The 24,561-nt window shown below is 46.2% G+C and overlaps 2 long non-coding RNA genes across 2 annotated transcripts in view; one reads left to right on the forward strand and one right to left on the reverse strand.

Annotated features, from left to right (window-relative positions):
• LOC308474224 lies at positions 1-9,223 on the forward strand. Its single transcript, XR_013984575.1, has 2 exons — positions 1-110; positions 6,433-9,223. It is a non-coding gene; the product is annotated as an uncharacterized lncRNA (long non-coding RNA).
• The window catches only part of LOC308474241, a 25,452-nt gene continuing 7,705 nt past the window's right edge, over positions 6,815-24,561 (reverse strand). Inside the window, exon 3 of the long non-coding RNA XR_013984605.1 lies at positions 6,815-6,945. This is a non-coding gene — a long non-coding RNA (uncharacterized lncRNA). The remainder of the gene's footprint in view (positions 6,946-24,561) is intronic.

The following is a 24,561-nucleotide window of genomic DNA, read 5'->3' on the forward strand; positions in this document are numbered from 1 at the left end:
GCGCGCCGGAGGAGGAGGAGGAGCCCGCCTCCATTCGCTACGTGCAGAGTCGCGAGTCCGCACCAGCAGCCGGCGGAGGCGAGGAGAGAGGGAGTCTGTCCGTCTCCCAGGTGGGCGGGAAGAGGAGGGGCCGGGCGCGCGCGCGCGGGAAGCAGCTGCTCTGGGAAAGGTGCCGCTAGCTTCGCGCGAGCCGGATTTACAAAGGCGGCGGGCGGGGGGAAGGGGGCGGTGGATTGAGAGAGTGTGTGTGTGTGTGTCAGGAGGCAGGTGGCGAAGGCGCTCCCGCCCATGCCGGAAAGATAACGCCGGCTTGCGAGGAGGTCTCCTGCGGGATTTCGTTTCTTTTGGCATATAGACGTTTTGTGGCGCTCGTGTTGTGAAACACGTTTCTGCCCGGTTTCTCCTACATTATAATGAGCGAGGAGAAGGAGTTGGGGGCGCAGGCGAAACATGCCTTTGTTATCACGCTTGCCCCCCCCCCCCAGGTCTCTGGTACCTGTGGCAACTCGTCCAGAGAACCTGCGCGCGCGCACTCAGAGACCGTATTTTTGTTCCTTCATCTCCCCAACTGCACATGTTGCCATTAGCTCGTCAAAGAAACACACCATAGATTGGGGGGGGGGGCGCATAGCTGTCAACGTTTTCCTTTTTTTAAGGGAAATTCCCTTATTCCGAATAGGATTCCTCGCAAGAAAAGGGAAAAGTTGACAGCTACCGGGGGGGGGGGCGGGCTTCCAACACACCCGCTGTGCTCCTAAGAAACAGACCGCGCCAAGCAGTCGAGAGATCTGGGATGAATCTCCCGTCGCTCCCCGTCTGTCAGGCTTCGGGAGGTGACCCCGCGGCTGTGCGCGCGCGCTGTCTGGAAGCGAAGGAACAGGGCGCTGCGTAGAGTATGAACTTTTTCCAGAACAGGGTATCGGGGACGAGGCATCTTGGCCTGTATAGGCAGGGGCTAGATTATGGGGTGTGGAACAATGAACACACTGGCTGCTGGAGATCCAATATATGTATGTGTGTGTGTGTGTGTGTTTAATGCGAATAACGGCCATAGGGAAGGGGGGGCGCTCTATTTGGGCTGTAACCATGGCACCTGCGGAAGTATAGCTAAACCTTGTGCTTTGCCTTCTTGAAATCCCCACTATGGTGCTATTGGCAAAGCATGCAGGCCCCATTCTCCCCTCCTGTGATCCTCACTCCCACTGTGGTTGCCCGTTTTAAAAAGCTCCAGAGTTCTTGTTTAGGATCTCCCGCATCAGTTCTAGTTTTGCTTTCCAAGAAATTTATGGCACAGAATGACTCCGTGTAATATGCCAGTCTATTGCCCTCTGACCAGTCACCAGATAAAATAAGCCAAGAGCTGCTCTTGTACCAGGTTATGTCAACACATATATACGTAGTATACCACTATATACTGCAGGTCAAGTCCTGCCTCAGCCACTTCACACTTGACACAGTTGTGTTTGGGGAATAAAGTAAGACTAGCAGGCACGTATTCTTAAACACTGGGGAATAAGCACCAGGGGGACATAATTGTGGCCTCAGCTCCCCAGTGCTTATTCACAGTGATAAATGTACACTTTTTATATACAAGTGCTTTCAGTATAGACAATGCAGTAAGTGTGAAGTGGCCCTTCCTTCAGCAAATCGTTTTCACTACACCTCTGTTTCAGAGGTGTCAACACTTTGTGGTGTGTGTTTGTGTGCTCTCCCAATATAACTCCAAAAGAAAGGTTAAAGGGAAACATCCTTGCTGATTAGCCTTTCATCATCTCATATGGCAACCATGTGATTCCCATATTAGAATGATGTAATTCTAATCAGGAATAATGCATTCGCTCGTAAAAATTATTTTGGCTTCTTGGCCTTTTGGCTAAAATCAAGTGTAAACATCATTTGGGTGGAATCATTTTTTGAGCATGTAGGAAAAGCACACATCCACCTGTGTATAGCTCAAGGCAACGGCAGCTGTGGAAATGAGATGCAGTGCAACTGATAAACAGTTATGTGGGGAAATGGTGAAGAGGGAAAGAGAGGTAATGGTTACAGTACATGTAAAAGTCCTACTTCCCAAGCTGACATAATTTCATTAATACAGTGGGGGGCGGGACAGAGCAAGCTGCTGCAAGGAAGCTGAAAAGATCACAAGGAGCTGCTTTACTGTGTGGAAAGTGTCTCTTGGTCTTGAGGAATAAATAGTGGCTCAGTTTGAAAGGAGACATGTATGCATTTCTCCAAGAGTCTGTGGTTTTAGCATGTCCAGGAACTAAAATTTATTCCTTATTGCTAAATGCTTCTCCACTTGTGAGGGTGGACAGCAAGGGAGATTAGGAAAGTGCCACCAGAATCACATAACTTTTGTCTGGCTTGTAAAACCTATAAGAAATTTCAGAGCTCGGCGGGGGCAGAGATTTGTCGTGAAAAGCCTTGGACCTGCCCTTGCAATCTTTAATTATAATCTTCTGAAATACAGCACCAGATCTCTAACCCCCCCATTCCCATTATATCTGCAGCTCACTGCTGCTAAGGTACTAATCTCTATACCAGCCATTTCCTGGAAATGTGCTGAGCTGTCCTGCTGTGACCCTGATCTTTGGGACAAATTCCTGATTTTGCTTGTGATGGTTCATTTTTTCTTGATATCAGTGGATTCAATAAAATTGTTTATTTCCTGAATTTATTGCAAAAGCAAAATCAGATTCTTGGATCATAATGTTGACTTAGGGTTAATCAAATGTTTGTGCGTGTGTGTCCTTTCTTTCTTCCCAGGATGTGTCAATACAATCTGCATTCATAACAGCTATTTAAAAGGAGCACAAGGTAACTTCTAGAAAACATCTCATAGTTTAACAATTTGAAATTCTGTGGAAAGAGCAAGCAAAGCCAGATTATGACTTAGACATTCTGTCAAAACCATTTTATTTTACTACGTATTTGAGTTGTGCTGAATTTTTCTCTGCTACATTGATCATTGTAAATGTGTTCTGCTTGTTTTTGATGGCCGTATTGGTCAATATTTTAATTATAAGTGAAAGTTGCATTGGGAGTTACTCTTTTTAGGGCCAAAAGTCAGGATATTAATGGTTTTATAACAATTAATTAAGGATTAATATTTGGTCAGACCAACTGTCCATTTTCTGGCCCCATACTGTGTCTTCCAAAAGTGTCCAGTAAAAGTGGTGTTAGTAAGTTTTAAGAGTGCATTGTACTCTTATTTTTAAGCAGGCAGACTTAATTCTCTGCTATTCACTCCCATTCTCTGGATTGCTAGTGATATCTCTATAAGCTTAAGGAAGGATACTGCAAATTCATCGTTGTTGAGGGCATGGAAAGTGTCCTGACTGAAACTCTGGAGAGGAGAGCTGTTGCCAGTCATTGTTAACAATAACGATGAATACCCGGGGTGGGAAACCTTTGGCCCTCCAGATGTTGCAGAACTACACCTTCCATCATCCTTGGCCATGCTTGTTCAGCAACATCTGGAGGGCCAAAGGTTCCCCATATCTATACTAGAAGGACCAATAATCAGCTTCCTATGGTCCCCTCCAGAGCAGTTACCAAGGCATGTGCCAGCTCTTAGAAGGTGGGTAGATGTTTGTTGGCAGTACTGAAAAAGGGAAATCCCAGTCGTGCTGCTGGTGCACAGCCCAGTGCTGCATTTAGCTGAGAGGATGGTATTGCCTTCATTTTTCTCTCTGACTTACATACTCAGACCTCTGAATCGTACAAAACTCATCATGCAAAAATGAAAAGGAAGCTGCTGATTCAGACCTTCGTTGCCTTACCTTAAGATAAAATTTGGCAGTCACTTGGACTGTGGCTATTCATACAGAAATCCATTATAAATGGGATCAACACGTGTCTTGTCAGTTCTGCAATCATGTAAAAAGTAATGATAAATATCAAGAATAGGTATATTAGCTGCACATTCCCAGGACAGCAAGTGCAAGCATAAAACTGATGTAAGTTTTTAAAAACCCATTAAATCAAGAACCATAGCATACCAGAGTTGGCAGAGTTGGCCAAAACAACTCAAAGCAGTGTTTTTAAAGGCCTGTGATAATGCAAAGATCTTAATCTGGCACAAAAAGAAATGAGTAGGAACCAGTTGAGCCTCCTTGGGAAGAGCTTTTCTCAGCTGCAGAGCCACAGATGAAAAAGCCCTCTGCAGTTGCCACCCACTTACAGTAAATTCATCAGCCGCTAGTGCTGTTTCAAAACTGGTATATGATTCCTAGGGCTAGTCCCAGCTGGCAGCCTAGTAGCTGTATTCTAAACTACATCAAGTATTCAGACAAGACATTTAGAGGCCTTTCCATTTTACCTAATTAAAACTTCTGTATTTCATGGGACTAATATGACAATACAACCTCTCTTGGTGTCCTTCACACATACACAATATAATTTTACATGAGACACAGCAATAGCAGAGTAACATGGAGCAATGGTTACCCTACAGTCCATTGTTAGGGATCTACCATTACCTTTCAGAGTTACCAAATGGGAAATTAACTTACCTCTTCCAATTGCCTTCAGCTGACTCTGATGTCAAATCATTGTGTGCCAGCAACAGGTTCATGGTGCACTCAAAGGCTGGATGAAGGCTCAAACTGGATGAATGAGAGATTATGTGAAGCCAAAATAGTCAAATATTGATTCCTGTTGGTTGCCTGAATAAGGTCTCACCAATCAGCAGCATCCTTCCTTCAATCAAGAAGTCTACCCAACAAGGAGGACTATATTATGTTAACTATAACAGTGGTGGCTAACTAAGAAGCTATTATAGTGTGCCTTGCCAGTCCCTGAATCACTTTAAACTAGCAGCAGAACTGTCCACTTTCGTTTTTCTTCAATCTGCTATCTTCTTGCTGAGATTTCCCTCCGAGGTAATTCCAAACCTCTGTATTACTACTTCTCATGACTGTGCAAGAAAGTCTGTATTTCCTACAATAGCTGATTTATAAGGACCTAGCGTTATATTCAGCTTCTCTGTTAAAAACAATTACTTGACATTTCATATATCTCAGTGTGTAACCAAAAACAATCCAGGAATGTGATGAAATATCTGCCATATTCCAAGGAGAAGCCCAATATTATAATGCGAAGGCTGATAAATCAGGCTTTTCTGCAGTGTTACAAAGTTCTGGACAACAACCTAATGTCTAGATGAGCAAAGAATCATTGTTGGTGTGAAGAAGGGTTCCCAACAAAGCTATCTATCCCCAGCTAGCAATTAGCAAAGACGAGATGAGAAGAATGACATAGAAATAATACTTCCAAGAGGGAAATAATAGTGGTTAAGATAAAGCGCACTCCTCCCATTAGGAATTGCTCCTCCCTTACAGGCCTTTGTATCTTTGCACCCTCCCCCTTTCCCTTCAGCCCTAGAACAAGAGTCTAATGCAAGCAGAGGAAAGTTAAGCACAGCTGCAAATCTAATCAGAACTGCCCTGGCAGGCAGGCATGCACAGCTGGGAGCTGGAAATGCTCTTTTCCAGGCACAAATTGATACCAAATGGAGCAGATGGAAGAAGGCCAGTTATTATGGCTCATGACTCGTGCGTCTAGATCTCAAAAAATAGTTTTAGACCTAGAAGCATCACCAGATGACTGAGCATTGCTGGGAAGTTTGGGGTGTTGAATCACATGAAGTGCTTTTGATCTTTTATATATATATTAAAAAATGAGCCAAAAGAAGAAGTCAACCCAGTTTGAATTTGCAAATGGTAATCTGGTTGTCTGAGAGTTGGCAGTAGCCTTGGTAGTGAGTGAGCCTACAGAGATCTACATGACCCAGAAGACCAGTTCACCTGGTGTACTCTCAGATAACGTTTACTTGCTTCATCAATCAAAAAGGCAATTTATGTATTGTTACAAATCTATACTTCTCTGTACTGTAGACTAGGGATGGAGATTCTGTGGTCCTCCAGATGTTGTTGGACTTTAGTTCCCATCAACCCCATCTAGGGTGGTCAATCAGGGATTGTGGGAACGTAGTTTAGTATCTGAAGGGCCACAGGTTCCCATTGTTGAAGCAGACTATGGACCAATGCACTGTCCATTGGAAAAAGTGGATAATTATTTTCTATCTAGCCTGATATCTCTCATATACCCGATCTCTGCTGTCTTCCTAGTGAAGCAGCCTGCGTGCTCAGACTCAAGCCACATTTTGTTGAGCTGTATTTCAGCCCACTGAAGGGCTTTGTAGCCGAGTGCTGAATAATTCTTTGTGCATATGGTTCGATAGCCACTTCCCACCAGAAAAGATGAGCCTGCAGATAACAGTAGTCTGCCATGGCTTTGCATAGATCCTAGAGTACACCTTGTGCATCCATAGAACTACTGTATCTCCATGCCATGAGAATGAATCTGCTATATACACAACAGATTATGTCATACACTTAATTTCTTTTTTCTTTTCTTTTTTGGTAGAGCACTTTAATATGGAAAACTTTATGGAAGTACAGCATTTATGGAAGCCTCCTTAGGAAACCAAAGGGATGTGTATGTTGGACCTTAGTCTTCTACCATAACTTTCCTCATTCACCTACATGAATATTTTCTTTATTAACAGAATGGAGAGCCAAGGAAGATGGATACTTAAGAGCTTGTTCCAAGTCACACAAAAGGTCTGGAGCAAAAGTTAGTCTTGAATTCAATGGACTCCAGTGTAAGCCAAGTTGATGCTCTGATTTCATTTTCTCTTTTCAAGCTGTTCCCTTGTACATCAAGACACTGGAATATAACTGAATCCCATCCACCCACATGTGAAGGTATAAAGACTTAGGTCTGAACTTTATCTCCAGAGTGTCCCCTCTGGAATTATTGCTTCTTGCATAGAAGTAGTTCCCCCTTCCTCCAGTAAATTCGTTGTGGAAGTATTAGAAATTTTACATTCCTTTGGGGCAATGAGTTCCCCCAATATGACCAGGACCAAAACCCCATCTGTGAAGACAAAAGCAAGAATAAATGCAACTCTTTGTATTGTGGTGAATGATTAAACACTGCTGTAAAAGCCTGAAAACTGACACTAAACTCTGTATAGCTATCTACCCTAGAACCACTGACTTGATATCTGAGGAAGAAGGCAAGTAAAGGAAGGAAATGCCACAAATAATCTTCTTCCTGGTTCCTTAGTGCTAAGGTGCGGGGGGCGACAGAATTGGGAACATGCTTTGGGCATACAAAGTTAGCAAAATTTTGGGGGGGGGGAGACTAGTGTTAGTAAACCGTAACATATCCAAAGGTATACCTAGGAGTTGGCCCCAGCCAAGGGCACAGGCAGGGGGCGGCGGCCCAAAAATCACACCTCTGGCTTAGAGTGGCTAGGAACCCACCCACCTGCCCATATGCTCCCCAGGCCACTCCTCCAGTGCTTTGGGTGGCCGGGCAAACTGAGCAGGCTCATCTGGGCACCTCGGTGGAGGAATCTGGTTGCTGGCATGGGCTATCGCAGCAGCCCTGCAGGGCCCCCTCCTCAGCTGGCCAGTGATGCTATTAAAAGTGTGAGCTGAGCACCCAGCAGGGCTTGGAGGGAAGAAAGAGGGAAAGAGTTGGCAAGAGTTCCAGTGGGGGGGGGTGGAAGGGAGGGAGGAAGTAGGCAGAAGCGAAAGCAGTGAGCTGAACCAGGCAGGCAGGGAGACCAGCAGAGGAAGAGGGGAGGCGGAACAGAGCAGACCCAAACCTGATGGTTGCAAAGGAAGAAACTGGTGGAGTGCAAAAGTCAACCAAAAGCAAACTTTCTGAGTTTCTGGTCCCCCAACTTCAGAGGCGCCAATACAGCTCCTTGTCAAGGGCGATAAGGGGGCCTAGATACACCTTTGCATGTATCCAAATTCTGGTGCAATCATTTGAGAAATGAGCTTTCTAAAATGTAGGATCTTCATATTCACAATCCTAGATTGGTTTAACCTAGCTCAATTACCCTAGATGGGTACAGATTTGGGGGCCAGATCTTTATCATGTGCAAATCAGTGCTGGTCCATTGACTTCAAAGAGAGCAACATTCCACATTCTAAGCAACAAACCAAGGAGGAACTAAACATCCATTACAGTAAAAAAAAAAAAAAAATCCTGGAATGTTTCTGATGTTCAAAATGCTTTGGCTTATTGTGGCAAAAGAATAGCTTTTTAATAGCAAAGATGCTGCAAAGACATTTTTTTCATATTAGTAACACTAAGATATCACCAGCCATGAGGTTTTTACTTGAATGTACAAGGAAATACAAATAGCTTGGAGAATGCCCAGCTAAATATTTTCAGCTCGTGGACCTGACAAAATTCAAGAATCTATATTGCAATTACGCTGTACTGGAAAATGCTCTTGCCAAGGAGACTAGTTAGCCTTTCGGAGAAATCATGATTTTTACAGATGGACAAAAAACAATGTGCCTCTGTATATTTTATATATACTAAGATTCTCTTATTGTTTTTGATAATGGCTCAGAACAAGGCAATGTATTTCCATCTTCACAAGGAAACCAAGACTAATATATGTTGAAAAAATGTAATCGCCAGTTTCTACTTCTAGCAAAAATATAAAAATCTGGTGATGCACACTGGCTCAAAAATGCAAAGCATCAGATCATAGCTGCACAAGAGAAGGCCCAGGCCTAATATATGAGGCCTCTATTCTGGATACTAGGCCAATGGCTCTCAACAGCTGGCCTTAGGAATGACTGAGGTAATATATGAAAAGGGTTATGCCTTTTCCTTCCCAGTTGGGGATGCTATAAACCAGGGGTAGGCAACCTAAGGCCCAGGGGCCAGATGCGGTCCAGTTGCCTTCTCAATCCAGCCTGCGGATGGTCCAGGAATCGGCGTGTTTTTACATGAGTAGAATGTGTCCTTTTATTTAAAATGCATCACTGAGTTATTTGTGGGGCATAGGGATTCGTTCATTATTATTATTTTTCAAAATATAGTCCGGCCCCCCCACAAGGTCTGAGGGACGGTGGACCAGCCCACGGCTGAAAAAGTTTGCTGACCCCTGCTGTAAGCAGTATCTCTGGAGAACAGGCTGGCAGTTTTGAGGCAGACTGAGTCAGATATGGAAGAGAATAAGGGACCTGAGTTTTGGCTCTATAAAAAGAATATTGGAGATGCTGACTGTTGTCCTGGAGGACCCGATGTGGCAAGAGGAGACTTGCTGTTGGAATAATTTATGCTGTACTGTACCTCCAACAATGCACAGCCTGATAATAAATAAAAATGTTGCAAAACACCACTAAACCCCCAAGGACCTTATTTGAAAAGAAACCAAACCCAAGTAGTGCTGAACCCCTGAAACCTCTCACTGCTCAGAGATTCAGGGCACCAGTGTGACCATATGATTACAGTGGTACCTCAGGTTAAGTACTTAATTCGTTCCGGAGGTCCGTTCTTAACCTGAAACTGTTCTTAACCTGAAGCACCACTTTAGCTAATGGGGCCTCCTGCTGCCGCCGTGCCGCCGTCGCACGCTTTCTGTTCTCATCCTGAAGCAAAGTTCTTAACCTGAGGTACTGTTTCTGGGTTAGTGGAGTCTGTAACCTGAAGCATCTGTAACCTGAAGCGTCTGTAACCCGAGGTACCATTGTACTGGCATCCTATGTTCCGTCATGCCTTATGTTGCACTGTCAGTTTGATTTGGAAAATTGGAGGCTAGTTTTATGACTTCCTACCTTCAGGGAACCCATTCCATATTGACCTGTCCATCAAGGAACCCCTGTGCACTTTTTAAAAAAATTGGGGGCATGTGCAAGAGTTCACACTGAGCTCAAGCTATATCTATTCAGCTATATCTATTTCCATTTCACATCTATTTCCATGTGAAATAAGACCATATCCTCATTTATCATGCCCAATATTTTCTTGTTACAGCAAAATTGCAGAGGAAGGTGGTAAACATTGGCCACACAGTCTTGCAGTGAAGTTTATCTGCTATTACTCTGGTTTCAGTGTTCCGTTGCGCCAGAAGCAGCTTAGTCATGCTGGCCACATGACCTGGAAAAACTGTCTGCGGACAAACGCCGGATCCCTTGGCCTTTAAAAGCGAGATGAGCTCCACAACCCCAGAGTCGTCTGCGACTGGACTTAACTGTCAGGGGTCCTTTACCTTTACCAGTCTTCTTAAGAAGAAGCCCCTGATAAAGTTTTCCTGGATGCAGTTTGGAAAGCACTGGCCTAGAAGATAAAACTTCTAAAAATTAGGCTTCCCAGTCCTTCTAAACTTTCGCTAATCAAGATTCCAGGCTAGGATAGCAAAGTTATACCACCCCGCCAGTGCTCATGGGGCAGGTTGAGGGTTGATTAGGGGAGAAATGGCACAAAAAAGTTAAACCCTGCTGAGCTGCAAATGTGTATCTGAGAAGGGAGATTCTTTTTCTTCAGAAATTGAGACAGGTTTGTCAGTGGTAAAACTGCAGCAGATGCTCTGTCTTTCTCTGGGGCTGAGTTCTAAATATGTGATCCTGGAAATCTCTCCAAAAGCACATAATTGTATGAGAGGGGACATAGACAGGCATTGGATGAACCCTTTAAGGTGAAGATGGCAGGGATATTTCTGCCTGTGTGCTTGTGTTCATCATTCACAGAAACTGAAAAAAGAGGACAACAGACATCCGCTAAAAGTTAGGAGGACAAGGAAAGGGCTGGAACAAGGATACGGGCTGCCCATGAGCTGCATTCCCTCATAGGCAACTCCTGGGGGAAGAGGGCACATGCCAGGGTGGGCAGGACCAGAGGCAAAAAGTGTGGGATAGCTAGCCTCATATAACCAACCTGCTTCAGTCTAATTAATGCATGATGGGGTTAAGACCATAGAGTAAGCTGTGCTGCCAGGCTTAGCTCACCTTAGAAAGGACTAGGCGATCAAGCTTTTGCTCCCGTCCAGTTCACTTTAGAAGTTCAGCTCCAGGCTCAGACCAAATGGTTCTTGAGTTCCTATACCAATAATTTTAGGAACTATCACCACTTTGCAACTAAACCAAGTTTTACTGCCTGTGCAACCTTTCTGAATGCTGTATGGAAAAGCACATGAATCTGACCTTTGGAGAGTTTGTAAGTAAACCATTTTTTAAACTTACCAAACGTGTGCTCTTTTTCTATGCCATGGAAAGAGAGGAGCTTTCGGAACCCACAAGGGCACATTTAAAGATCTAACAGCCTATATTTCCACACTTTACTGCATATTTTGTGGTTCTGTGGGGGTGCTTGCCCCAAACTTGGATCATAGCTTCCAGGAATTCATCCTCTATATACCTATTTTTTCCTTTGCCACCAACAAAAAGTGGGTGGAGCAAATATGTAACCTTGAGCCTGAGGAGGGGTGTGGCCTGGGCAAAGTCCTGAGGGTCACGCAGACATTTCACCCCTGGAACTGAGGTTCCTTGCCCCTAGACTAGACAAAGGGACTTCTGGGACAAGTTGCCTCCATTCATCCTGGGAGAATCACCCATCTATGATGCTGTCATTGATCTAATGCAGGTGGGGCATTCAAGGTATTTGGTAACAGCATGTATATAGTCTAGGCTACAGATTACAATAACAGGAAAGGACTGTATGGGGGGGGGGGCTTTGCTTAAGCATTAACACTAGCAGTAATATCTAAAGGTTGTTAATCTAAGCAACAACAGTAAGCACTTTTAAGACCTGTTGAAATCAGTGAGGAGATTTTGGTTCCAGGCAAATGCCTTTTTATTTCCCAAGCTTTTCAGATATGATTTTAACCTTGCTGGCTGTTCTTTGCTGCTTTTGTGATTGTGTGGCCTTTTCATTTTATGTTTTGTTTGCATTTACACATGAATTGTTTTATTCTTTCTTGTAAACTGGGGATGGCAATTGAAGGGCTGCATTATTATTATTATTATTATTATTATTATTATTATTATTAACCTACAATAAATAAATAATGACCTTATCCTTATTTCCATGGGAACCGCCTGTGATGTCATGAAACAGGATTTGGTGGAAAGCGCGAGGGGGAACAATTCAATCAGTATGGAAAGGGAGATCAAGAAAAACCTAATCTTGTATAATCTTAGGCTTCCTGGATGAAAGAATGTGGTTTTGCCTGGCATGGATGGGGACAAGAAGATTGGTTTAAGACAACCCTTTGCTTCTAATGGAAAGAATGCTAATTCACTTCGCATGCTAATTGTGGGAGAATCCCTTTTCCTCTTCAAGAAGCCTACCGTAATTAATATTTCTCCAGCTCTCTGTTGCTACATAGAGGGCTCCCAGAATTGTCACCTGAAGTGGCTACTTTGAAAAAGAAGCAGAACTTTGCAACAAAGCAATTCTTGATTTGCAATGTAAGGCAGAACAGTGCCAGGAGCTGCGGCTTGCTACCTTGGCAGGCTGAAGTTTGGTTGCAAGCGGGAGTGATCGGTGTTAAGTTTTCTCTCCATACTGTGACACTGTTGTGTCTTTCCGTTCCTCATACATATTTTTGTTTTTGTCTGATGTGCTTTGCCTCGAGATTGATTTCTATCACACATCTGGGAGGTACACCGGAGACCATCTAGTCCAAACTCCTGTTCAGTGCAGGATCTAGGATGAAACGACAGCATCCCTAACAGAAGACTGCCCAGTTTCTGCTCAAATGCTTCAGGGAAGGAGAGCCCTCACTTCCCAAGGTACTCAGTTTCTACTGTTAGGAATGTTCTCTTAATATTTGGCCAAATCCCATTTCCCTGCAGTGTCCTCCCATTTGTTCTAGTCCTGCTATCCGGAGCAACGTGAATTCATCTGACTGCACCCGCTTGGCTTCATGCTTAAGAAGGATCTTGTCCTCTAATCTAATTGCATTAGGGGCTTCACAATACAGTGGTACCTCGGGTTAAGTACTTAATTTGTTCTGGAGGTCCGTTCTTAACCTGAAACTGTTCTTAACCTGAAGCACCACTTTAGCTAACGGGGCCTCCTGCTGCCGCCACGCCACTGGAGCACGATTTCTGTTCTCATCCTGAAGCAAAGTTCTTAACCTAAGGTACTATTTCTGGGTTAGTGGAGTCTGTAACCTGAAGCGTATGTAACCCGAGGTACCACTGTAATGTCCCTCATGCTTTTGCAGAATCTTTAATGGGATATGAACTTATGGAGTAGGACAGCGGCTATTTGGGGTACACACAGGTAGATATCACGCACACAGGTGATATGGACACAGATCTGGTGCACGTCTTTCGACAACCATCAGTGCAATGAAGGGTTGGCTTCCTAAGAATGCCATAATTGCTTTCCATTTTTTTCATTCAGAGGGAGAGCGAGCGAGCTGTGAGGTGGTGGCAACAAAGCCAGATTGTTCTGGAAAATGCACATGCATGCATACATATCATATATACCCGTGTCCTAGGAATATTCAACGATAATCAAATTTTAAACAATTAAAAATGGAATATCCTTTGCCTGTAACAAATCAGCTGATGTTTTCACAGCTGTGTTTTAGATTCTTTTAACTAAAACTCAGGGAAGGCTGAGTATGAAAATGTGGAAATGTCAGTGATGTAAGTCCCAGGGCTGTGAATGCCTGATTCTCTGCGTCGAGCTCAAACCGGGGGGAATATGCTGAATGGAGCCATGTATAAGTTCATATGCAATGTAAAAAGACTTCTTGTTCTGGGCACACACTGCTTGTTCAATCTAGTTCTGTTTAAATGCCCATTCTTTTGCATTGGCATCACCTCTCCTCTCTTTTCTCTGAATGAAAAGGGGGGTGGAATAATGACATAATTATTATAAAAAGAGAGAAGGGAGGGAGAAAATCTTCAGACCCAGCTGCAGCACAGAAAAGTCTGAAGGGAAATGTTCTTTGTTAAGGTTGCCTTGGCTATGGAATATGGTAGATGAAACATTTTGCTGTGAGTGTCTCTTTGGTCATATGGATGGTCTGCTGGAATTCCCCCCCCCCCCTCTCTCTTAAGGTGGCTCCTTATATCCATCTGGCTCTTGCTCTGAGCAACAATTCTACCTGCTGGGACATCATCCCTGTTCCCTCTGTCCTAAGGCACTCAGATCACATGAGTCTGTCAGGCTTTTGGCAGAGGGCACACGGAAGTCGCCCTTTCCGAGGTAACGAGAGACTGTGAATTTAGCCTGTCTCATCAGATGGTCATTCCAACTTGCACAAGTTTTAAAGAAATTGACACTGCAAACAACACATGAATAAGAGAGGGGAGACCTGCTGAAAGCACTTAGGAGGAGGAGTTACGAATTAGCCACTTTCCTCACGAAAGTGACCCAAAGCAACTTACAAGTTCTCGCTGAGGTGGCGAGAACTCACTTTAGGCAGGGCTTCACATCACTGAATGCACCTCCATTAAAATAAAATCCCTCCAAAAAGGAAACTTTGGGCCAAACTACATAGGTCTCTGAGGGATAAACTACAATCCCCAAGATTCTTTGCGGGGAGCCGTGTGATTTAAATGTACAGTGGTACCTCGGGTTAAGTACTTAATTCGTTCTGGAGGTCCGTTCTTAACCTGAAACTGTTCTTAACCTGAGGTACCACTTTAGCTAATGGGGCCTCCTGCTGCCGTGCCACTGGAGCACGATTTCTGTTCTCATCCTGAAGCAAAGTTCTTAACCCGAGGTACTATTTCTGGGTTAGCGGAGTCTGTAACCTGAAGCGTATGTAACCTGAAGCATATGTAACCCGAGGTACCACTGTACTGTTTAGGTGTGGATGTTGCTGCTAGTTCCTGACATCTTTTGCCCAAAATAGGCAGCAGGGAAGCAGGGTGCTGATTGGGACCATAACACAGGGGAAGGCTTCACACACACACACACACACACACACACACACGTATTGTCCAGGGACAGAAGCTTCCATTGGGTCAGTATCAATTATGTTCCAGCCTAGCCCAAAAGTATCCCATCCCACCTAAGAAGCCCATTTACAAGTTGACTTGAAGGACAGTCCTCTGCTTGTTACCATACAGGCAACATGAGACAGTGTAAAGAGAAATGGTAGAATCTGCTCCTACAAAGAACTGTGGTCCCAGTACCATCACAGGAATGTCCCTGACTACATACATATGTTCATACATAAATTTTCTACAGATGTTAATAGATGGCATTTGCCCCTAAGGGAAACAGTGCTGCAATGTGGGGGTATCATTGTAGTGGCAGCAAAAGCAGGTGAGCTAGTGTAGCCCTGCACAGACTGAACGGCAAATAAGGAAAACTCCAGTTTAAATCTCATCTCTGCCACCAACTCACCATGTGGTCACAGGAAAGTCTCTCCCTTGCAGCCTCAGTCTTCCAATCTTGAAAATGGGAACAACCATTTTCACTTTCTTTAGAGGGCTGTAGAAAAGATTAAAGGAACAGCACTTGCAACTAAAATGCCAATTGTTGATTTTACACATTTCCTTTCTGCTCTGAACTTCTGAAGAGCGTGAGGTTGCCCATGCCACAACTGACTGCTTTCACCACCACTTGGGAAAAGATTAGTTTTGCCCCGCAGCAAGTCTGAGAGGCTCTCTGGGAACATTGTCTCTGTGTCATGAAAGAACATTTCCGAGTGCCTGGGAGTGAGACAGACATGGATTTGTCTTCTGGGAGTCTTTTTTGTGGTGTTCGGAAAGCATTGTGGAGGATTGTTGTGATATCTCTTAATCCAGGCTGGGAAATGGGGAGCTGCTGATCTCTAAGTGAAAAAGGGATAAATAGGAGAGCAATCCCTCTGGGGGCATCAGATTCTCTGGTTTCTTCCAAGGATGTAGACACAAATAGTCTAGGTGTGGTGGACATGTGGTTTGAACATAGGTTACCTCACCTGCCCTGCCTCAGAGGGCAGAAATTGTGTATTTGAATCACTCGTTCTAACACACTTGAGAAGGGTTAGCAACATAAGAAGGTCCCTTCCACTGAGTCAGACCATATAGCTCAGTGTTGTCTTCACTGGCTGGAAGTGATTCTCCAGGGTGTCAGACAGGTGTTTTTCCCAGCCCTACCTGGGATGCCAGCGATTGAGCCTGGACCTTCTGCTTGGATAGCAGATGCTCTACAAGTGAGCTAGGGCCCTTCAAGCCCAGGAAGACTCCTACCAGTGACACTTGAAACAGAATCACCATATTTAGCAAGAGCATTCTTCGGCCATCATCACAGCACAAGCCTGGATGCTGCATCTCAACTACAAAGTGTTCTACCAAGAAACAAGCTCGCTGCTGCTGCTGCTGCTGCTGCTGCTGCTGCTGCTGCTTCAGGAGCTTTGTTCTCTGCAGAATCTTCCTGCCATGGACCACCCAGCAGACAAGGAAAACCAAACGCCCAGTGCAAAACGGCCAAGTCAGCCAGATGTCTTCTGTGCAGGTTTTATTACTCCTGCATGGCCCTGTGAACTGAATTAGTGGGAAACCAGTGACTGGAGATTTACAGCTTGTTGGGAAAGGTGATAACTGGCCATTTTAGTACTAAGAGCATAGCAAACGAAAGTGGAGAATTTGAAAATCAGCTTTCCAGAGCCAGCATGGTGGAGTAGATGGAGCGGACCTAGGAAAACTTTGTGGCATGAGTTTGTTTTGCGGTAGTGAGCAAATCTCTTGGCCTCAGCTCCCCATCCATAAAAGGGGAACAGTTACAGTGAGCAGAGACACAATACAGATTGTAAAGCACTTTTGCACTTGTTTAAAATTCCAGATCAATTATTAGCAGCAATAAATAAGGTCACTCCCCAACTCTGTTAATGGTGGAATGGTTACATCAGGGCATTTCTTGTTCAGACTGTTGCTCTTTTCAGGTGGGATTTAATGACATATGGACAAATTCAAGTCGCACAGTTAATGTTGATTTGGACTTCTTGCACTACAGTGGTACCTCAGGTTAAGAACTTAATTCGTTATGGAAGTCCATTCTTAACCTGATACTGTTCTTAACCTGAAGTACCACTTTAGCTAATGGGGCCTCCCATTGCTGCTGCGCCACCGCCCTGTGATTTCAGTTCTCATCCTGAAGCAAAGTTCTTAACCTGAGGTACTATTTCTTGGTTAGTGGAGTCTGTAACCTGAAGCATCTGTAACCTGAGGCATCTGTAACCCGAGGTACCACTTTACTAACCCACTCCCCCCCCCCAACCCCAGTCATCTTGCAATAAGGAAAGTGACAGGGAACAGTATGGGGAAATTGTGGGACAATATTTGCTTGACGCAATCTCCCCTGACCTCCCCACAAAAAAATCAGGATGAATGCTCAATAATCAAGGCATCTGGAAGCAGCTTTAGTCTCAAGACTGAGGCATGCTTGGTGTCAGAAGACTGATAAAGCTGTCCAGGAACCCTGATCTCTCCACTGCAACAGGAGTTACGTGATGCCACAAATTCCCTTCTTTTCAAATGCCAGCTGTATGTACATACTTCATTCCCTTTAAAGTTTTAGAAGCCTTTGGAGTTTTTTTTAATCACAAAAAAGATAAAAGTTAATCGGTCAGTGCACATGCATATGCTAGACATCTGAGTGCCTAAATAAATGGTGCCCACAGATGCAGAGAGGTGGGATTATAATCACTGAAATGATCAACATGTTGGGTGGCAGCCCAAATCTACTGTCAGAAGAGGCTCTTTCATAATGCTGGAATCAGGGTGCATGTAAGTTATTTCACTCCATTGTTCCTGATTAACTGATCATCTAGCTATAGGAACAGGTCACATGCAAGACGGTCTCCTGTCCTCTAAGTCTACCTATTGAGTGCATTCATCACTGAAGGCCTTGCTGTGTGTCATTCTGCCTTCAGAGACTTGGCTGACTGGGATGTTTGGCAGAGCTTCCTTGACAGCGGTGCCAAGATAATAGAACTCTCTCCCTGGATTGGGTCCTTTTTTCTTGGCTTTCAATGTGGTTGGCATCCACCTGTCTTGAGAGACAGTGGAAGGGTGCACCTTTGGGAGCGAAGTCAAACTGTTGAAGAGTTACAGCGCCTGCTGTGGCTGTAAAGACCAATAAGAGAGAGACATGTTTTGCTGCAGCTGGGGCGGATGAAGGCATCCGTTTGTGCTGTTGCAGATACACCATAGAAGAAGACGAGTTTGGATTTGATATCCCGAAGGAGTCTCAAAGTGGCTAACAATCTCCTTTCCCTTCCTCCCTCACACTCTGTGAGGTGAGTGAGGCTGAGAGACTTCAGAGAAGTGTGACTAGCCCAAGGTCACCCAGCAGCTGCATGTGGAGGAGTGGGGATGCGAGTCTACTGCTCTCAACCACTACACCACACTGGCTCTCACAGCATTTATTCTCTCTGTGCTCCTCCCAACAGTCATTCCTCCTCTTGCCGCTGCTGTAGATACACAACCTGCCTGCCTGTCTCCAGGTACTATGGTCGTCTGCAAGGGATTCCCACATGGCAATTCCCACACACTGGGGTTAACGTTGCCAGCCTTCCTGTCATGTTTGCAGACATATTTGCAACACAGAATTGGTCTGCCAACAGGTCTGGTGCCTGAAACCAGCTCCTTGTAGAGACACGTCCTTGGGGATCCTGCCACCTTCCATTTGGTAGATATGACCAAGCAGTATAGGCATTGCCAGGCCTGGGATAGGGTTTTATGTATTTACTTGAAAGTAAGTTCCAAGCAAACATCTCCAGGTGTTTGGTTTGCTTTTGTCATTCACCTGCTATTGCAGCTTATTTGTTTTTATTGTAGTTCCTGATTCTTCTAGCTCTCTGTTATCAACTGCATTTTTAAAATACATAAAAACTTGCGGTGGTTCCCTACTCACACAGCCACTAATATGCACTAAATCCATAAAGGTGCATTTAAGAAGAGGCAAGGGAAACCATCCTTTAACTGCCCATGAACTGCACGTACCAAACAATGACTAGTTTATGTTAAGTGGTAATTGATCAGTGTTAAGTGATTCTGAAGATGTGTCTGTGCAGAGGATACTACACACAAACGCTTCGTGAAAGGAAGGGTCAGATCCAGAGCAGGCATAAGGCAGTGACAGATCCTTGAAAGCCACAAGGGGAACTGAGATCCTCATCCCTAGTGAAGATCATTGCACTCATTTTTTTATTTTTTTAAAAAGCCCCTCAGTATAAGGGAGAAGGCCTAACCTATGGCCTGCCGGCTGTTGCGGGACTCCAACTCCCATCGGTCCCAGCCAGCATGGCCAATTCTCAGTCCTGCTGGGAGTTGCAGTCCACCAATCTCTGGAGGGTCACAGGTTCCCCCTTCTGCTGGGCTGGACACTCTGCAGAGCTGCTATGGGGGGGGGGTGAATAAGGATGCCACATTTTGGCCCCAGAAAGCCCTCCACTTTCTTTAGCAGACATGGAACAGGCAGACATTCAACATTCATAGCTTTCTGCTGCTCGGGGAAAGCTTCACCTGTTGAATCTCCAGCTGTCACAAGGCTGCTAAAAAGGCGGAGGAGGACGTGATAATTGCTTATCAGTCAAAGGCTGGCAAGACAGATTCGCAGCCCTTGCTGAAAATATTCAATCATCACGCTGACAGGTTGATGTTGTAGAGAGATCACTGCTTCGCTTCTTTTCTTTTCTCCCCCACCCCCCAAAGAGCAGGATTTCACACAAGAAGGAAGCAGAATCCTGCTAGGTTGTGATGAGAAAATACAGAAATGAGGGGGGCGTTAGAGAGAGATACTGTACTTTTGCTATTTTTAATTTTATATAAAAAAATGTCCGTCCTGGGCTGCTGGCTGGGCTGCCGGTGCACCCTTGCCCCACGGCGGCCTCTTTGGGCCGGGGTCCCTCCGTGCCATGACGCGGCTGGCCCGGGTGCGGGGACACCTTAAAACCGGCGCCGGGGCTCCGCGCTCAGTCCAGCCCAGCCTCCTTCGCCGCTCGGAAGCAGCTGACTCGCTGGGCGGCTGCCAAGGCCGGTTGGTTAAGCGCCTGGATCGCTGAAAGGCAACGTGCAGAATGACATGTAAACCTCCCCCGCCCTTATGCTAATACGAGGGGGAGGGGCCGCCTCGCCTCCCTCCTTCGCCACACACCCCTCCCCCCTCCAGCCGGCGACGGAGCAAGAATGGGGGGAGCAGCCTCACGCGCAAGTCGCCTCCCCACCCCCAGCCCGACGCCGCTTCATTCATAAAAACTGAGCAGCCACTGCCACCTAGTTTTGGACAAGGCGAAGCTCCGCGACACGGCTTCATCTCCGGAGAGGATGGGAAGGAAGAAGCCAGCAGCCGCTTGCGTCTCACCTTTTAGCTGCTAGGAAGAACTGCAAAAGGGGGCGTGGGTGCTGAATTTATTTCATTTCTTTTCTTTTCTTTCACTTGTCTCCTCCAAGGAGCCCAAGGTGGTGCTCACAGTTTTATTCCCTTACATTTTATCCTCACAACAACCCTTTGAGGTAGGTTAAACGGAGATGCCTTGACTGGATCAAGGCCACCCAGTGAGCTTCACAGCTGAGTACAGTCTCCGATTTTCTTCTCTGGGCCATCATCAGGGTTGTGGGGCTTGGGATTGAGGAGTGTCCGCTGATCTCAAACTCACCTGCCCTCCAGGGTTTCATTTGAGCCTGCAAACTGCTTTACACTTCCTTAACCCCCTTGGATTGACAATGTGCAGAGATTTCCGGTGACCCCTGACCAGCATGGTACAGAGTGCCATGCCCTTAAATTACTGCCTCTGCTTTAGGGTTACTTCACACCTTAAGGTAAAGGTAAAGGGACCCCTGACCATTAGGTCCAGTGGTGGCCGACTCTGGGGTTGCAGCGCTCATCTCACTTTATTGGCCAAGGGAGCCGGCGTACAGCTTCCAGGTGATGTGGCCAGCATGACTAAGCTGCTTCTGGAGAACCAGAGCAGCGCATGGAAACGCCGTTTCCCTTCCCGCCGGAGCGGTACCTATTTATCTACTTGCACTTTGACATGCTTTCGAATTGCTAGGTTGGCAGGAGCTGGGGCAGAGCAACGGGAGCTCACCCCATTGCAGGGATTCAAACCGCCGACCTTCTGATCTGCAAGTCCTAGGCTCTGTGGTTTAACCACTTGATGGCAAATGTGTGTTTTTCAGTTGTATGCATGATGGAGAGTCACACAGCCCAGCGAGCAGATCACTGGCATGGTATCACTGGGATAGCTTGGTTGGTGGAGCATCTCAGGATTGTGGGCTCGGGACACACATTGGGCAAAAGATTCCTGCATTTGCAGAGGGTTGAACCAGATGATCCTTGTGGTCTCTTCCAACTCTAACTGCAGCTCAGAGGATGGGGGTCTAGAGGGGAAGAAGGAAGCTTGCAAGTCAGACCATTGGCCTAACTCAGTCAACACCGACAGTCCAGGGTTTCAGGCAGGGAGCCTCTCTGCTCCCTTTTGGGGACTGATCCTGGGACATTCACCCTGCAAAGCAGGTCCTCCAGCAGTGGCCTAGAGCCCCTCCACAAACAAGATCATCCATAAAGCACGTCACTCTTTTGAAGGCCTTTTGAAACGCACCTGCCCCGTTAAACTTAAAAAACAGCAGTTCTTCCTTGGTGTGAATTTGCTGTGCATGTGCCTGGCAACCACATATGCAGGCGAAACCCCTTGGCAAACTGTCCTGTATGGGCAGTTGCTAGGCAGGCTCAGGTCCTGGCACGCCCACATTTTAATTAACCACTGGCACACGTGTGTGTGCACGCAGCAATAAGCGGCATCTGGCAAGCGCAGCTGGACATGATAATAAACCTAAAGCCCAGGGAAAACATGGCTCTCCTTACCTCCCCTACCCCCACCACCTCCGTCCTCCACTCCCTGATGTTTCATGCCCTACCGCCTCCCTTTAAACCTCTTTCCCCTTCAAATGTGCCCCTTTCTGGAACATGGCCAAATCATCTTTTCCTACCCTTTCCCAACACTCTCTTCCCCAATTTTCCTTTGTGGCAGACTTCTCAAATGTCCCATTTCCCCCTAGCTGCCTTTATTTGCGAATCTCCATAACTCAAGAGGAACCTTTTGCTTCCTAAAATGCCACAGGAGGTGGGGAAAACCCAACCCAGCCTGATCCTTTGCAGAGTCAGGCAGTCCAAAGCCCATTGGACTAAGTTGTGTGCACTGTGTAAAGGATCAGGCTCCTAGATGCTCCTCCCATTACCTTGCTCAGGTTATTTATGGGTGACCAGAATTGTTCCAGTCCTGGGCTGACATCTAACAGAAGTGTTTTCCTTCCACTGCTTAAAAGTCTATGGCTCAGGTTTCTGGAACATACAGGACTCACTGCAAAAGATTGGACATACAGGACTCACTGCAAAAGATTGGGGAAATCCCCTGCAACTGCATCACGAGGCTGTCGTTTCATTGAACAATGCATTAGGCTGCTTTCTTGATTTATTTAGCCCTCACTATCCTTGAAGTTCAAGGTGAGCAACCATGTCGTTTCCTTTCCACGTTCGTCACTAAGTATAGGTCATTTTTGTTTCAAGAGTACAGATGACGGAACAGAGTTGTGTGGCGATGGCTGGGCTCAAGGACAATGCGGGAGCTAAACACTGAGCTGTATTTCCAAAGCTGTATAGCACTAGCCTGGCCGCTATAGGGATGCAAGGCTGCAAGGGAGCTCTTTGTAGCAGGGTGGAGGGAACGACCCGATGGAAATGTTCTATCAGGTGCTGAACTACATGTTCCAGCAGGGATTGCAGCAGTTGTAGGTAAGCAACATTGGGGTGGGCAAAATGTGCTCTGTAGGGTATTCTTGGCTCCAGGAAGTCCGGGTGGTGTATACACCTGAAAATAAACACATTGCTAATCCAAGTGCATGCAAAAAGGACCTCAGCACCTCCAAACAGGACTGTCTACAATTCTGCCTGAAACCCTGAAGAACCACTGCCAGTCAGGTAGGCAGCTGTGTTGGTCTGAGGCAATCAAAATAAATAAATAAAAATTAAAAAATTGTCCAGTAGCACCTTAGAGACCAACTAAGTTTGTTCTTGGTATAAGCTTTCTGAAGAAGTGTGCATGCCCACGGGAGCTTACTGCCAGTCAGTGTAGAGAACAGATAGATTGACTAATAATTGGTGGCTTCCTTTGTTCCTAATCCTGACCACTCCTTTTCCTTCTAAGTACCTGCGCCAAGTACAAAGGGGAAGGAAGAAAAACCCACTCCCGAGAATCCTTTTCTTTTTGCACAGGGGTTAAGAGAGCCCCTGCAGAAGCAACAGATACAGGCACTATCTCTTTCTTCTGACAGGTGAATAATCCCAGAGCTTTAGGGTGCCATCACTCTAATCCTCCCAGGGTGAAAGATCCAGGGTCCCTGTTCTTCCTCTTGCTTGAGATGTCCTAATATTCAATCACACACACACAAAGCAAAAGGATCCTATCTGTTGTGTGCATGGGGCAGGACTGTGTGTGTCCTGACCCTGAGCTTGATGCAACAAGTCACCTCCGGGGCAAGCTGCCTCGGCTCTTCCATGCCTCAGTTTCCACCCTTCTGCAAAGCAAGCCTCCCGCAACCCCCGATAGCCCAACCCACGCCTGCCTCAAAGCGGCTGGCGCACGTACAAAAGTGTCCTCCTCCTCCTCCAAACGCAGGTGCAGGATCAGCCAGTTTGCTAATCTCAATGGAGCTGACTGTCTGCCTGAGCATCTCCGCCGGGGGAAGGAAAAAGAAAGAAGCAAACCCCTCTGTGCATGAGCTGGCAGGAAACAGTATAGCTGGAGGAGAGACAGCATCTCTGTACGTGAGGCAGAGCACGCAGGGCTGCACCTGACCCAGACAGCTCCCTTCAGCATCACAGGGGGAAGCGCTATTGGCTGCTGCTTCCGCCTTAGGCAGCCAGCAGGCCTACCAGGGCAGGCGAGGCAGTGGGGCTCAAACAGAGCCACCCTTCCCCTGTCACATCCTAGCTCTGGAGACAAAGAGATGGTGACAAGGAGGGTGGCCATCTTTAGGACAGCTGCAGGGAGGCAACAGCACTCTAAGGCACCTGTGTATCTGTCCTGATTTCGGCAGAGATTTCACACCTGATTCTTTGCAGAGTCTGATCTGTTTAAGACTGACCTCGGTGGTGGTGCTGTCAGGGCGGGACGAGGCTGCAGAAGTCTAGAACCAGTTGGCAGAATGAATGGGCAGGAAGGGGCCAAACCAGGCCATTAAAAAACGGAAGGGGTTAGGCCCACAAAAAACCTGGAGCAAGCCCTGGCTGTTACTTTCTAAAGCCACCAGCCGGTAAGACCGGAAAGTCCAGCGTCTGCTGGAATTATCTAACTGTGCCACTGACTGCACTCCTCTGCCTAATGTGTGAGAGACTTGGGAGGCACTTCTGGTCATATGTAGGCAATTGCGGTGTCTTTCCTCCCTCCGCAAAGTCAGCGAAGACATAGGGGCTGAAGCACTGTGCTAGGGCAGAGGGGGGAACCTTAGTCTCAGGAGTCAAATGCAGCCCTCTCTCTCTGGCCACACACCCTCTTTCTAGGCCACACCCACACTGACCTTGCTTCAAGGCCTGCCTGGGTGTTTTTGCCTAGCTCAACTGCATCCCTGGACTCTGATGATGCCTCTTGCTTCCCTAGATGGTAGGGAGAGAGAGGTCTCAGAGTGTGCGGACAAACTAAGCCAACATTTGCCTCTGGCTCTGACCACCACTGGCCCTTGGAAAAGAATGCAGAAGCCCTTGGGCTGAAAAGCTTTACCCTAG

Source organism: Podarcis pityusensis (genome assembly GCF_964106645.2).
Source record: "Podarcis pityusensis genome assembly, chromosome: 3".
Lineage (NCBI taxonomy): Eukaryota > Metazoa > Chordata > Lepidosauria > Squamata > Lacertidae > Podarcis > Podarcis pityusensis.